The sequence below is a fragment of the Stenella coeruleoalba genome, assembly GCF_951394435.1.
Source record: "Stenella coeruleoalba genome assembly, chromosome: 4".
Lineage (NCBI taxonomy): Eukaryota > Metazoa > Chordata > Mammalia > Artiodactyla > Delphinidae > Stenella > Stenella coeruleoalba.
The window spans coordinates 51683651-51697708 of NC_137149.1; the positions used below are offsets into that span (position 1 = coordinate 51683651).

At 45.6% G+C, this 14058-nt stretch overlaps 1 protein-coding gene across 2 annotated transcripts in view; it reads left to right on the plus strand.

Annotated features, from left to right (window-relative positions):
• SLC34A2 (solute carrier family 34 member 2) overlaps positions 1 to 14058 on the plus strand; it is a 158506-nt gene that overhangs the window by 81336 nt on the left and 63112 nt on the right. The gene's annotated exons all lie outside the window — the stretch shown is intronic.

A 14058-nucleotide genomic window follows, 5' to 3' on the forward strand; every position in this document is an offset into this window, starting at 1 on the left:
GGCCTCTCCCGATGCGGAGCACAGGCTCCGGACGCGCAGGCTCAGCGGCCATGGCTCACGGGCCCAGCCACTCCGCGGCATGTGGGACCTTCCCGGACCGGGGCACAAACCCACGTCCCCTGCATCGGCAGGCGGACTCTCAACCACTGCGCCACCAGGGAAGCCCTAGAATTACATAAAATTTTTAAAGGTGTTAAATGAAGGGGGTTCCCTGGTGTTCCAGTGGTTAGGACTCCACGCCCTCACTGCCGAGGGCCCAGGTTCAATCCCTGGTCAGGGAACTAAGATCCCACAAGCCGCGCAGTGCGGCGCCCCCCCCCCCCCCAAAAAAGAAGGAATTAAATGAAGATAAATTTGGATCAGAGCAAGAACAAGGCAGGGGAAGGGAATCTGGTCCATAGTAGGCATCATTCATGTCATCTCAATTAATCCTCACAGTTGCCTAATGAGACAGTGTTGGTCAAAGCTTACTATCCTGTAAGTGACAGAAAGCCCAACTCAAACTGGTTTAAGTAAAACAAATAAACAGCTTAATAAGAAACTAAAAATCCCAAGAGTTGACCTTGGCCTTCAGTATAACTTGATCTAGGCACTCAAATAATGCCACTAGGACTTGGATTTTTTTCTACCTCTAAACAATGCAGTCTACCGTATGGCCTTCATTCTTGTAGGAAGTTTGATGACTCCCTGCAACTCCAGGCTCCCAAGTTCAAGTTTAGCAGGAAAGAGCCCCAGAAGTGCCAGCCAAAGTATCATTGCATCTCATTGACACTGACTGCATCATGTGCCCGCCTCTGAACAAACGGCGAGGACCAGGGTCACGGGTGATCTCGTTACCCAGGCCTGAGACCCACATCCGCCCCTGAAGCAAAGGGTAGAGGCACCACCCGAAATGTATGGACTATGAGTGGGGCAGGGGTTGTTCCCCAGAAGGAAATCTGGGTGCTGTTACCCAAAGAAGTGGGAATGGGCTACCAAGTCAACCACGTCCACTTAGTATTATTTTAATATTCCATTTAGAGACAAGGCCAAAGCTCAGAGATAGGAAGCTGTTTGTCCAAGGTCGTACATAGAAGGTGAAAGGAAGGGGTGTGCTCCACTGCAAAGCCCTGCTCTCTTCTCCTCTCCCCACAATGCTCCGCAGGGGAAGGTCTGCTGACCAGAACTGAATCATAGCAAATGTATCTCCACTTTTTACGATTCAGTAACTTTGGGTGACAGAGTAATTAACTAATTTTAAGCCCTGGGGATAAATGCTCCTGAATCCTTTCATCCAGATTTCCTGGCAAAAGTGTTGGAATTTCTCCATGATTGGTCAGTGAGCTCATCAACATCTTCCCAGAACCTGGGGGACGTGGCTTCGGGGACTTCATAAGCCAGTTATCCACTTCATCTTGATTTTCATTTCCTGGTAGCAAGTCTGGTTCTGTCTGTCATGAGGCCTTGGCTATCGTGGGCAGCCTCTGAGGTATGTCTTGGGGACAGCAGAGTGGAACCCCATGATGATCATGCTCTAGCGATTTGCTCAGCCAAGGCACTTGTCTCTAACCTGTCTGTTCTGAAGACATTTGAAATGCCTTAGAAAGTTAAACTATGTCCCTTATCAATAGCAGACTAAACTGTGATAAAATCATGCATGAAATACATTCATGTACGGGATACCATCCAGCCATTAAAAAAATAAAATGAGGGGCTTCCCTGGTGGCGCAGCAGTTGAGAGTCCGCCTGCCGATGCAGGAGACGCGGGTTCGTGTCCCGGTCCGGGAAGATCCCACGTGCCGCGGAGCGGCTGGGCCCGTGAGCCATGGCTGCTGGGCCTGCGCATCCGGAGCCTGTGCTCCGCAATGGGAGAGGCCACAACAGTGAGAGGCCCACGTACCGCAAAAAAAAAAAAAAAGAGGCAACCAAATATCAGTACTGGCAAATCTCAAAAACTTAATGTTGAGCAACAGAAAGTGTTGTGGAAGGACACATGCAAAATCATGCTATATTGGGTGCAGGACTACATAAGAAGTAAAACTATAAACACATGTATAGGCATTTCATGATGATAGGTCCTTGGGGTAGGAGAAGGGGCTTCAAATGGTAAAAGGGAAACAGGGTGTCATCAATGTTATTTGTAATTTTTTTTCTTAATCTAGGTGGTGGATACAGAGATATTGTCATATTTTTCTCTATACTTTTTTGTAAAAAAATATACAATATTTGATAATGAGACATGTTACCCCTCAGTCATGGTCAAGTTTCCACCTCTCTGATGCTGTATTGGTCAGGATTCAATGGTGGAGACATAATTCACTCTAGCTCCCTAGCGAGTTTAGGCTGAAGGAGATTTAATGGTGTTTACAGAATTACTCAGGAGGCTGGAGGGACCACGCTGAGCTTTTAGGAGTAGCTTTGAGAACCATCCTGCAGTACGGAGCGGACACCAAGGGCAGCACTGTCTTTTATAATCGGGACACTACCAGTTGGATTGGAAAGAACACTGGAAATTCCAGACTCTGCAGCAATGGCTCTTGTCAGCAGAAACAGTGGAAGCAGCAGAAGCGTGGCTTTCCCATCACTGCTTCCGTTACCTAAAACTCAGCTTCTCTATTACACCGGTGCAGAATCAAATCCCCAAGACAGAGTCTTGGGTGAAGTAGAAAAGGATAGCTTTATTGCTTTGTCAGGCAAAGCGGAACACACCAGGCTTCTGCCTCGAAAAACTATGTGTCCCAACCCGAGAGGATTTGATGAAGGGTTTTATAACAGTGGTTCAAAGGTGGGGTTTCTGACAAGATTAGGCTGTGAGCAAAGCTTGCACGCTCTAATCTTGTCTCTTGCACGCTCTAATCTCGTCTCAGGTGGTCGTCTCTTAATCTTGCCTCAGGTGCTCCTCCCTTGATTAGCAACTGTTCAAATCCACCCTTTGGAACTCAGGGAAGGTCGTGGAGGCTGGAGTCTTGCCTCTAAGAAATGGAGGACTAAAAGAGGCCTCCCTGCCCAGGTCCCACTCGGTTTCACTTCCTTCGGGTTGCTGGAACCCCACGTGCATCTGGGAATTATAGTTCTTAAATTTCAGCCTCTGCAGTGGAGGAAGACACGTGAGGAGAAGGTAGGAAAAGCTGATCCACCATATTTCTCCCAGGAGCCATATTATTCCATCACATAATCTCTTACTGCCCCTACACCACATGGGCCCAGCCCTTAATTCCCCCCTTTACCTCCACTCTGAACTCCTATCCCAGCCTCCATAATAGGTTGGGGATTGGCAGTCAGAGGACTCAGTGAAAAACAAGAGGCAATTCCATAGGCACTGTAATAAGATGGCAGGTTTAGACATATGAGACCCAGGCACAGGATTGCAAAGAATGCGTTAGACCTAGAAAAATATCTGGGGTCACAGTGGACCACAGTCAGCTAGATGTTCCCCAGGGGAAAGTGGTGGTACTTAGTGATGAAAGAGCTTGGCTCCAGACTGAGACCATCTCAGGCCATTTTTGATGGCCTCACTACTTACTAAAGGGTGACCATAGGCAAGTTGCTTAATCTCTCTGCCCTTCAGTTTTCTTATCTGCCAAATGGGGGTGATGATGATAATAATAAAACCTCCCTCAGTGGGCTGCTGTGGAGGTTAAATGTTGCAGGATTAACAATAATAGCAAACACAGACAGTGCTTGCCAGGCACTGGGCTAAGTGTAGCATACACTTTAACTCATTTAACTTCACCCCAGCCTGGAGATGGGTACTTTCTGTTGTTTGCATCTCTCAGATATGGAAACTGAAATTCTAATCCAACAGTCTGGAGACAGACTCTGAGCTCACGATGGCTCCAGGCTGCTCCTCTCAGGACGCATGCAGGACTCAGGGCAGACTGAGCACCAGGGCAGACTGAAATAATCCTTAGCTGTTATTACTTAGAAGAGCAGGTAGAGGAAGAGAGGTGAGGTTGGGAACTAACAACAATACCGAATTCCGTCAAATGGCAAAAAATGTCCCGCCTGTGGGCCTGGGGCCAGGGCACTGGGAGGCTGAGTGTGAAGGCGGATGTGTTATCTGTCACCGAATGTCCCCACCTCCGATGTTGGGAGTGTGGGTGGGTGAAAAGAAGAAGCTCCAGCAGAAGTGGTTGGCTCTTTCTAGTTCCTTAGGAGGAAGTCTCCCCCGCTTCCTCGATAAAAAGAGAATCTACTGGACGTCGGTGGGGCGTCCCCACAATTAGTGGGTGCCCAAAGGTGCAGGCTGGGAAAACAGGCAGGAGCCTAGGAGGAACCTGAGAGGGATGGGCAGTACCCTTTCTTCTCTTGCTGAAACCCACTGCCATGGCCGCCCCAAAAGAGCATCTCATCACCCCTTCATCTCCTGGGTGGGAGCTGAGGTGAGCCTGGGCTCCTGGCTCCCAGGGGGTGGGAAATACCAGGGTGTTCAATCCTAACCAGCCGTTTCTGCTTGGGGAAGACTCTGAGCCTGCAGCCCCCTTTCTATCCTAGACAAAGGAACACGGTGAGTGTTAGAAAAGTAGTAAAGATATGCTAGAAACCAACTGAGACTTTCTCTTGTACAAACAAAGTAAAATGCTAAAATGCCGCTTTGAATTAGGGAACTCTTTCAAATAAACATGTATTTTATTAAATTCATCAATGACTAAATAGCTTTGAAAAGTAGTGGTAGATAGATATGCAGAAAGTATTCACTCAGCCTTCAGATAATGAATGCTTGGTGAATCTATACATCAGAGGACAGGGACTTGGTCTTTGTTGCCAGGGGATAGAAAGTAGGAGGATCTGAGCCCCCAGGCCCCCTGATTCCATACTCAACCAGGTGGGACCAGCTACCTAATTTGTAAGACCCAGTGTAAAAGGAAAACATCGGGCCCTTATTAAAAATGTGTTAAGAATTTCAATATAATGACAATAGAACATCAAAGCAAGTGCGGGGACCCTCTGGGTGTGGCGTCCTGGGCAACTGCACAGGTCACATGTGCACACAGCTGGCCTTGCAGCTAGGAGATTCTCCCCAAAGAGGAGCAGATCTTGGATGCCTGACAATGGCCCCTCCTCTGGGATGCCCTTTTTTCGTCCTAAGAAGTTAGCGGAGAAGGGTGACAGCGATTTCTTGTCGGGGAATCACGACACACAGAACTCAAAGAGTGGGCTTCCCTAGTGGCTCAGTGGTTAAGAATCCACCTGCCAATGCAGGGGACACGGGTTCGAGCCCTGGTCCGGGAAGATCCCACATGCCGCGGAGCAACTAAGCCCGTGCACCCCAACTACTGAAGCCCACGTGTCTAGAGCCCGTGCTCCACTACAAGAGAAGCCACCACAATGAGAAGCCCGAGCACCACAACGAAGACAACAGCAACTAGAGAAAGTCCACACGCAGCAACGAAGACCCAACGCAGCCAAAAATAAATAAATAAAAAAAACTCAGAGTTTCCTATCGCCCCTCTGCCCTTCCTTCTTCCTATGAGCAACTGTGGAGCATTTTCTCAGTGTGTGGCGCCCTGGGGAAGTCACGGTTCCAAACTTCAGAGCATTCACAGTCTAGTGAGGGAGATAGTTTTACAAGCAAGCAATTAAGATCCAGTGTGATCCCTTACAAGAGAGGAGGGTGAGGGGTATTTTGGAGAAGGGTCCCTAGTTGGCCTGGGGGAGGCAAGAAGGGATCACTGATGGGTCCTTGAGAGGAGGGACTTTGTAGATCTGGGGAGCTGGGGTCCTGATGACTTTTTAGAAAGTCACACTGGCACAGCATGGAGGCTGGGTTTGTGGAAGGCCAGGCTGGTACTAGGGAGCCCAGTCATGGACAGCTTGCTGCCCTGGGGAGACGGCAATGGGTCCTGAACGACAGCGGAATACCTGGCTCTCCTCCTGGACAGGAGGGGTTGGAATGGAATCAGCTGGCTTTGGTGATTGGCAGTGGGTGGCTATTAACGTTGAAAGAAAATCCTAAAAAGACTAATTGACTCCTGACTTTGGGCAGATACACAGACACAGTAAGAAAGCCAGTTTGGAGGGAAAGATTATACCTATTATTAGTAATTTTGCAAATCAGTAAAGCTATCGGGAGAGCAATATATCACTAAATGCCTTTCCGAACTTCACATCACACCTTTCCTTCCTCCCCATCAGGACCCCAGCCCCAAATCACCGCATTAACAAAAACACAAAAGAATCACCAACATCTTTTCGTAGAAATACACAGAATCGAAAAACTAGGGAGAGGAATGAAGTGAATAGATTGGTTATTCCACACCTCAGAAGCAATGAAAGCAACACAACTTGGGAAAAGGAAATTTCAGGTTTATAACTGTTTCTAGTTCTGTAATCAAGGGCAATCATCCTAATACAAATATGCTTTTTAAAAATAGAAATAATTTCCCTGGCTTTTATCGTCAGACTATTTAGTAATTTATTTATTTGTACCTTTAACAGACTGTAATAGATGAACTCAGGTACTTAGTTAAAAGGGATGGGGGTGGGGAGGGGGAAGGAGGATCATTGTCAAGTTCAGCCAAGTCTTGAAATAAAATTTAGGGGCTTCCCTGGTGGCGCAGTGGTTGAGAGTCCGCCTGCCGATGCAGGGGACAGGGGTTCGTGCCCCGGTCCAGGAAGATCCCACGTGCCGCGGAGCGGCTGGGCCCGTGAGCCATGGCCGCTGAGCCTGCGCGTTGGGAGCCTGTGCTCCGCAACGGGAGAGGCCAAGACAGTGAGAGGCCCGCGTACCACAAAAAAAAATTTAAAGAAATGTACCCCTAATGGGTTAATTGCTTAAGAGTTACCTTGTGTGCGCAACATGCATCCTTGAAATGATTAGCAGGAGGAAAAGGCCGGTGGCAGCCCGTAAGATTCCCTTTATTTAGAAAGCATCAGGGGCAGACTCTATAATGCAGTCTTAAAAGAATTGCTAATCAGATTCTGATTTGGGGAGCTGTAAGGAAGTAGAAGCTCAGCCCCGTCACCTGACCAGTCATTAGCATTAAGCTACGCTGAGTCCCTTTCTCATTTCACACTTTATAGACCCCTTAGTTGCAGCTCAGCAGTCATGGAGGGAAACTATTCAGGTATTCATATATGCCAAATCACACTGGGTACTCTCAGGGGAAACATAGACCTTTGATAGAACTTGGCAAGTGAATTCTCGTCTGTTGAAATACACACCAATTTTCAAATTACCCCAGAGTTGGTCTTAAAGCAAGTCCTTTGCTTTCCTTCCATGTTGTGATGAGGACTGACACCTTGGGTTGCTACCTCTAAGCCATGTGCTTTCTTTGGCATGACTTCGGGGGATGGCATGGGCACTGCAAGGGCTGAGACAGCTCATCTCGTAGCTTCTGCGCTCTCTTTCGTAGCTTCCGTGGACGGGGGCTGCTGTGGCACTTGGCAGGGGGAGATCAAGAGAGAGATTTTTCTACTGACATGATGTATAACACACTTTTCATATAAGTGCTTCCACCTGCAAGTCTGGGCCGCTGGGGAGGGTGCATTGCACAATGAGGCCTGATGATACAGCTCCTCCCTTCTCTCTGCTTTACACATATTGGCTTCTGTCAGAGGCCAGGTGTCTAGTGGCACATGCGTCCCCTTTGGCCGAAGGATCTGAGTTGGCTTAAGAGAATTTGTATGTGGGAATGGCTGTTATTTCTTACAGGAACTCATTTCTGTATGCTTTGAACCAGCCAAAGCAGACTTCTCTGTAGGACAATATTCGATTAGGAATGTTTCCATCTCGTGAATGGGGCCACGCTCTAGGGAATGAAGAATGACCAACTTGACTTGGGTTCTGAAGACTTAATCAAGCATCTTCTTAAATGGGATTACACACATTCCTGAGGCATGTGAAGCGAAACAGGAATCTGCTCCAACATTCTTGCTGGAAGCAGGCAGAAGCTTTTTAACCAGCCTTTAAAAGAAGATGCCAGATGCCCAGATGGGAAAGAAGTAACTTTCCTGGGAGGGTTGGCAGGCAGAGGACATGAATAGAGTCACAGATTGTACTTTGGAGCCAGAGTGAGATGGTTGCTGGCTCTGGAGGAATTGTTGAGAGGCTTCTTGTCAAAGTGTCAAGCTTTGTGTCCAAGTGTCAGGCCACGAAAAGTCTCTGCCCTAGGTAGTTTCTGGATGACTGAGTGTAGAGCCGATCAGGGCTAAACCAGCTTCAAACCTTCTGCTGAATTAGTGACAGTCATTGTTTCGTTATCAACTCCTGGGTGTGTGGGGGGCAGAGCCTTGGTTGCTAAACAAGGGGGGATAAAAGAGCCTGCTCTGCTGAGAGCTGGTGACCTGTCGCTGATGTATGTTCTGGGTCATTCATACTTGGACAGCCTTCGGGTTAACTGCAGGATGTGTTAATCCAGGCACTGCAAAAACTTCCTTCGAGAAAGCAGGACTCTTGAGTTTGCTCAAATGCCTCTTCAACAAAAGAACGTGTTTGTTTGGTTTTCTTCTCCCCACCTCAGGGAAGCCAGTCAGTGGCTCCCCAGTCTTCCAGCTGGGGAGGGGCATCTCTGGGAGCCAAGAGAGTGGGATGCGAATGCAGGAAGGGGAGCTGGGAATGACTACCAATGTCCCTCCTGGGTGAGGCCTTTCATGGCTCTCCCCACCCCAGGCATTGTCTACCCCATCATTTTGATACATCATTCTGATCTATTTCCATATATATTATAGCACTTATTTTTTATCTAAAATTATCCTGTTCATTTAAGTCCTAGTCTAAGGTCTCTTCCCCACTTAGAATGTAAACCCAAGTGGAGCAAGGATCCTATCTGTCTTGTTCACCCCTCTGTCCTCCCGCACTAGACAGCTCCTGGTCTACGGCAGGTGCTCATAAATATTTCTTGAACGAATGTATGTGTGCACTGGGTGTGAACGTTCTACAGAGCCTCACTCTTTAAAAAAAATTTAGACATTTGGATTAGAAATTTTACTAAGGTGAATTATTTGGTTTCATGCTTTCCATGTATAGAAGATACCAGAAAATTAAACCTACTCAGAATGACCTGGAGCGTCACCATCAATGTTGGTTATTATACTGGACTGTCATCCAGACCTATTGAATGCATGATTTTGTTTGTTTTGCATCGACACAAACCGTTGTGATTGTTGTAGTTTGGGCTCTGCCTTTAATGACTTTTCTCTCTTCATTTTGGCCAATCAGCTCTTCTATCACTGAAGCACCTACAATAACTCTTCTTCTTCTAGTTATTTGTAATTTTGATGAAACAATAGTTGAGCTTGGGAGACATGCATAGAAAATACTAGTAAATAGGTCCTGCCTAGGAAGGAAGAGAATCTCTTGGCTATAGATGGGAGTATTAAGACATCCTTGGTGGCATTTACTGAACTTAATTCAATTATTTTTTCTGCCTCTAGTTCATGACTACAAGCGGCAGAAACTGATGTTGGTTATTGGAAGAAAATAGTGGAAGTCCTGAGGGAGAGCTCATAGAAAAGGATTCTATATCACCAAAGAGCTTACAGTCTACATGAGGAAATCATACAAAACTAGTTTGAGGCAATGTATTAGGGTTCTCCAGAGAAACAGAACCAATAGACTAGCCAGCTACCTATCATCTATCTATGTATCTGTCTATGTACCTATCTATCTATCTATCCATCCATCTATCATCTAACAACATGAGAGGAGATTTATAATAGGAATTGACTCGTGTGACTACGAAGGTGGAGAGGACCCAGGATCTGCAATCTGTAACTGGAAAGCAGCAGGAAAGCTGTTGGTGTAATTCAGTCCAAGTTTAAAGGCCTGAGAAACAGAAGTGCCAATGTCTGAGGGCAGAAGATGGATGTCTCAGTTCAAACATGAGAGCAAATTCACCCTTCCTCCGCCTTTTGGTTCTTTTTTTAAAAAATAGATACATGTTAAATTTTTTTTTATTATTTTTTATTTTTGGCTGCGTTGGGTCTTCGTTGCTGAGCTCGGGCTTTCCCTAGTAGCGGTGAGCGGGGGGTACTCTTCGTTGCGGTGCACGGGCTTCTCATTGCAGTGGCTTCTCCTGCTGCGGAGCACGGGCTCTAGGCGCGCGGGCTTCAGTAGTTGTGGCACGTGGGCTCGGTACCTCCCCCTTTTTGTTCCATTCAAGCCCTCATTGGACTGGATGATGCCCACTCGCATTGGTGAAGGTGGTCCTCTGTACTCAGTCTACCTGTTCAAATGCTAATTATCTCCTAGAGACATCCTCATGTACATACCCAGAAATAATGTTTCACCAGTTATCTGAGCATCCCTTAGTCCAGTTAAGCTGACACATAAAATTAACTATCACAGGCAATAACAGAAGAGGCATCATAATGTCCTTTCCTTTGAGTCTTCAAATTAATTATATAGACTCCAAACAAGCCAGGAATTCTGAGGAAGGAGGGATCCCTGTACATTAAGGAGATCACATTAAGCTTTAAAGAAGAGGTATGATGGGGTTTGGAGCCCAAGGGGGGTTATAATTTATCTAAGTAGAGAGGAGTGTGTGTGAGGGAGGGTGATCAAGGCTCAGGGAACAGCACAAGGGAAAGAATGGGAACAGACCCTGTGCAACATTTAGGGGTAGGTAAGTAAACCAGTCGCTCTGATGTGGAAGTTTCCAGAAAGGGAGCAGTGGGAGGCAAGCTGGAAAGGGGGGTCAGGTTGAATGAGATGGGGCTACACATGCCATGCTAAAACTTGGGGTGACATCCACAGCTGAGCAATTGACCTGGTAGGACAGAGCAGAAACTGATCAACAGTGTTTAATCAATACCTACAGTCTCTTCCATTGATAGTGAATGTCTCACCCTGGCCTTGAAGGTGTGACTTGCCTTCATTATCTCCCAGATAGAAAGTGGCCACAGGCAGGTCTGCTGTTATTTCTTCCCCAGAATGCCATAATCTTGTTTTGAAACCTCTTCCCCAATTTAGAATGTGCCTAACTTCTAAATCCCAGACAAAGTGAACTTGACCTTGAGGAGCAGGAGTTTTTGTCCTTGAATGCCGGCCAGTCACTCCCGATAATAACAATTGTAACGGCTGAACTTTGTTAAATACTGGTTATGTGCCAGCTACTCTTCTAATAGCTGAAGCATGTTTATTTAATCTTCTTTTATATTATTATATTCCCTGGTTTGCACAGGGAGGCCGCAGCTAGTCACTAGCAGAAGTTGGGAATCCAACACCAAATCCTGTCACAAATTCCAAACTTTTAATTACTGGGTCTGAGGCCCCAGAGTGCTTGAGGCTTATAGCGGGTAACTGGGCTGCTCCCTGGAAGTGGAAAACGGGGGAAGGGGTAGCCTGTTTTACTCCTTCACAGGGCCTGGCACTGGATGGAATTCTATTAATTGCTTTGCAAGTGCTAATCAAGTTCTCTTCAGAGAAGGATATAGGTTTCTTGTTTTTTTTTTTAGAGGTTCTTCATTGGATGGATGGATGGATGGACGAAAGGATGATAAATGATAGATAGATGGGACGAGGGGCCCTTTTCAGGTTATAGGACAGCTCACCTAATGTCTCAAGAAAGCACCATAGTCTCACTGAATAACAAATGCCCTCCCCATAACAGTATTTTTTAAAAAGAGCATATAGACCAGGGAAGTAGAGAAAATCAATAACTGGCCCTTCATTCCAACTAATTCTTAGTGGCAGGCGCTTTGGGTTTGAATATTCATCCTTTAACATGTTGAATCTTGACTCAAAAATGCACATGCATCACTCAAAGGAAAGGTTTTCAGTGCTTTTTTTTTTTTTTTGCGGTATGTGGACCTCTCACCGTTGCAGCCTCTCCCGTTGCGGAGCACAGGCTCCGGCGCAGGCTCAGCGACCATGGCTCACGGGCCCAGCCGCCCCGCGGCATGTGGGATCTTCCCGGACCGGGGCACGAACCCGTGTCCCCTGCATCAGCAGGCGGACTCTCAACCACTGCGCCACCAGGGAAGCCCCTTTCAGTGCTTTTTCACTGTACAAGGTGCTGGAGATACAGCAATGAATAGGACAGATGTGGTTCCTGTCTCCTAGGATATTTCTGCAATTAAATAAGATATTTTATGAGAAAATACTTAGCACAATGCCTGGAAGCTAGTATATGCTCAATCAGTGTTGGTGGAATGAAAAAGTGAGTGAATGAATGAATGATAATAATAAAACTAGCAATTTCTATGAAGTCACCTCATTCAGTGTTTTCCAATCTTTTGTCATTGCATACCATCATCATGACTTTTACCTTATATACAAACTACATTACCATTATTTGTTGAATATTCATTCTTAAAGTCTAATCACTTAGCATTTGCCTTAAAACATTTATTTGAAATGAAAACACCCTATAACTACTACAAATGGAAAGTTATTGTAACTTGCTATTAAATACAAGTAACTCTTCAAATACATATAACAGGAAAAATAAAACAGTGATGTTATTCAGTTCTAGCCAGATATTTCTGCTTGGCGATGGTTCTGAGCCTGAGGCCTTTTTTATATAAGAGAGATTAGCAAGTGTTAGACAGGTGTTAAAGACATGCTAGTACCCAGCTGAGACTTTATCTAGTACAAAATATATACAATGACAAAATGCCACTTAGAATCAAGGAGCTCTTTCAATGAATGTGGATTTTATTAAATGCAACTTATGACCACAAAGCTTTGAAAACTAGCAATAGAAAGATACGTTGAAAGTATGCACATAGCCCTTAGAAAATGAAGGCTTGGTGGATATATGCATTAGAAAACAGGGACTTGGTCTCGTTTGCAGCTATTAGTTTTCTAGGGCTGCCACATAGCACCACAGATTGGGTGGCTTAAATAATGGACCTTTATTTTCTCACAGTTCTAGGGGCTGAAGGTCTGAGATCAAGATGTCAGCAGGTTGGTTTCTTCTGAGGCCTCTCTCCTTGGCTTATAGATGGCCATTTTCTACCTGTGTCTGTCTTTACATGCTCTCCCCTCTGTGTCTGTCTGTGTCCAAATTTCCTCTTCATGTAAGCACATCAGTTATATTAGATTAAGATCAACCCTAATGACCTCATTTTTACTCAATTACCTCTTAAAAAATCCTATCTCCAAATACAGTCACTTTGTAAGCTGCTGGGGGTTAGGACTTCAGTATGTGAATTTTGGGTGGAAACAATTCAGCCCCAAACTAGATGTATCCTTCCTAGCATCTAGAACGTGCTTGGCACATAGTAGATGCTCAGTAAATGTTTGTTGAATGGGTGAAAGGGGATTGAGTCTATGGTATCAGAAGATTCTACCAGCTTAATACTGTTTAATCTTTTCAGGATTTTTTTTCCTGATTGCCTGTGAGTAGTTACTAGCTTGATGTCCATAAAGAAAGCTATTCCCAGTGAGTCCACAGCGGTATGGAGGACCTGCTCTTGCCCACTCATTTCATTTATTCCCTCATTCATTCATTCATTCACTAAGTGTATATCTAGAAGCAATGACTAATAGGTCCTGAATTCTTTCTCTGTCTTCATTCCCTTGCTTTCACCTCTGATTATGTCATACGTCTTGATCCATATCCAATACCCAGGAATCCCAGACAGATTATCTACTCATCTGCGGACCTAGATCTGGCCAAAGCCTTTCAAGTTCCAGGGGGCTCCACACCTGTCCATCTCTGGCTGCACATTAGAATCACCTGGAAAACGTAAAAAAAATTTTTCCATTGCCCAGCTTCATCCCGGACCGATTGAATTGGAGTTTCTGCAGCAAGGGCCTAAGCATCAGTATTTTGTCAACCTTCCCACATCAATCCACTGTACAGCAAGGACTAAGGAGCAAGGAGCTCCATGCCCCTTCGTAGAACAATCATATCATGTGATTGTGAATTCCAGAGGTCCCTACACTCTTCAGTTTCCTAAAGATATTGCCTTCCTACTTGGACCATCCTTATTAACTATTATTGTCCTACATGAAGACACACTTGTCTAACCATTCAACCAAGACTCATTGAGCACTAATGTAGAAGCTATTGGGAGAAAAACACAAACATGACATGGTCTTTCCTGCTTTTTTTTTTTTTTTTTTAAAAAGCTTACAGCCTTGTAGGAAAACCAGAAGTATGAGTATTTGCTGAATATAATAATGCTATT